The sequence below is a fragment of the Jaculus jaculus genome, unplaced genomic scaffold (assembly GCF_020740685.1).
Source record: "Jaculus jaculus isolate mJacJac1 unplaced genomic scaffold, mJacJac1.mat.Y.cur mat_scaffold_41_1_1322751_arrow_ctg1, whole genome shotgun sequence".
NCBI classification, from domain to species: Eukaryota; Metazoa; Chordata; class Mammalia; order Rodentia; family Dipodidae; genus Jaculus; species Jaculus jaculus.
The window spans coordinates 431,584-433,902 of NW_025423495.1; the positions used below are offsets into that span (position 1 = coordinate 431,584).

A 2,319-nucleotide genomic window follows, 5' to 3' on the forward strand; every position below is an offset into this window, starting at 1 on the left:
GTTAAGTGATTCCCTCATTGTAGAACTGTCCACATCAACTCTGGACACAAAGCAGACATGAACAGAGTCTTCTGTCATCTCAAAGTCCTCACCTTGCAGGGGTTCAATCTTCCCCTCCCCTCTCAAGCATGCTGGCCATACTGAGCTACAGCCCCAGCCTAAGCACCATGTTTTATAGTTTGCTTAAGAAGTTATTCATGGACACACAATGAGTGGGGGGGCACCAGCGCTGGGCATGGCGGAGGCAGACCCCGAGTCGGATCAGATCCGTCTGAAGTGTATCCGTAAGGAAGGTTTCTTCACGGTGCCACCAGAACACAGGCTGGGGTGATGCCAGAGCGTGAAGGAATTGAGAAGCTGAAATGCACTGGCGAGGGCACCTGTGGCATAGTGTATCGGGCCCAGGGCACTCAGACAGATGAAATTGTTGCCCTGAAGAAGGTGCAGATGGACAAGGAGAAAGATGGTATTCCCATCAGCAGCCTGCGGGAGATCACACTGCTCCTGCGTCTCCGCCACCTGAACATCGTGGAACTGAAGGAGGTGGTGGTTGGTTACCACCTGGAGAGCATCTTCTTGGTCATGGCTTACTGTGAGCAAGATCTGGCCAGTCTCCTGGAGAATATGTCAGCGCCCTGCTCTGAGGCCCAGGTCAAGGGCATCATGCTGCAGGTGCTTTAGTGCCTTCAGTACCTGCACAGCAACCTCATCATGCACAGGGACGTGAAGGCCTCAAACTTGCTCATGATGGATAGGGGCTGTGTGAAGACAGTGGACTTTGGTCTGGCCCGGGCCTATGGTGTCCCAGTAAAGCCAGTGACCCCCAAGGTGGTTACGCTGTGGTAACAAGCCCCTGAGCTGATGCTGGAAACTACCACCCAGACTACCAGCATCGACATGTGGGCTGTGGGCTGCATCCTGGCAGAACTACTGGCTCACAAGCCCCTCCTCCCTGGCACGTCTTGAGACCCACCAGATTGACTTGATTGTGCAGCTGCTGGGGACGCCAAGTGAGAACATCTGGCCAGGCTTTTCCAAGCTGCCCCTGGCTGGCCAGTAGAGCTTGAGGAAACAGCCTTACAATAACCTCAAGCACAAGTTCCCATGGCTCTCAGGGGTTGGACTGCACCTGCTCAATTTCCTCTTCATGTATGACCCCAAGAAAAGGTGCAGACCTAACCTACAGGCCCCTATATGCCTCTTAGGAGAGAACACTGACCTCTCTCTGTGCAAGGACACCTTGAACCCAAATCCTTAATACTTTTTGTGGTTGGGGGAGGGGTGTCCTAGGGCTTCGTGTGTGCCAAGCAAGCCCTGTTCCACTGACTGTACCTCAGCTCAACTGGAATTTTTTGAAGATGGCTTCTCAGAGCATGAGCTATAGGTGTTCTTGTCCCAGACATAGTAGACACTCGGCAACTAGGTGTCCAGAGTGGATTCTGCTCTCTTAGGTATTAAAGCCACTCTGAGCTTCCTATCAGTTTCTAGGTCCCAGACTTCAGTTATTGGAAGTTGAATTGAGGGCTGTTGAGACCATAGTTTCCACTAATGGGCTATTGTTCTTCAGGGAAACAGCAGGGGACTGCCTGGAGAGCTCCTATTTCAAGGGGAAACCCCTACGTGAGTTTGCCAGACCCCCTTCAAGCTTTCCTCTTTGACGGCTTGGCCAGCACCTCTGTAAATGCTGTGTGGGTTTCCAGCACAGGCCTGTGCAAGAGGGCCACAGGCATCTCAGGGACACACAAAACGGTCACCAGGGAGGAAGGACTAGCCCAGTGCATGCCCAAATGAGGAACCCCATCATGACCTGGAAGCCTATTGCCTGGGAAGTCATCCCCAAGCACAACACTGAGATGCCCCTCTCCCACAGCCTGTGAGCCAGAGCTCATGCCCACCTTCCCCCACCACTGCAATACGAGGGCTGCCCCATCAGCTGTGGAGGGGCAGAGCAAATAATGCAAGCCCTGAGGGCGGGCCCAGCACATTCCTGTGCATCTTCCTGAGTCATCTATCAATAGTGAACTGAGAGGTCCAGCCTGTGCCCTTGGCTCCCCCAGCTGACTCCTGGCTGTTTGCTGTGTGCCCAGATACAGACAGGTGATGCTTGGTAGGAGCTCCATGTCTAGGAGAGACTGGGCAGCATCTTGCCTGTTACTCTCAGTGGGTGGTGGTCTTATTTGATGGTGAGGACCTGCTTCTGGGAAGGAAGTACTGAAATGTCCACTGTCCCAACTCACAGTTCCTACTTGGCCACCCAGGGCTGCCTAGGATATATAGACTGTAGTGAATTGGCAGAGCTAGTGGGGCTCTGGGTGGGAA

General features: G+C 53.5%; 1 pseudogene; it reads left to right on the forward strand.

Moving 5' to 3' along the window:
• The first annotated feature begins 235 nt into the window (after positions 1-235).
• Positions 236-1,968, forward strand: LOC123457378 (annotated as a pseudogene).
• Positions 1,969-2,319: the final 351 nt, after the last annotated feature.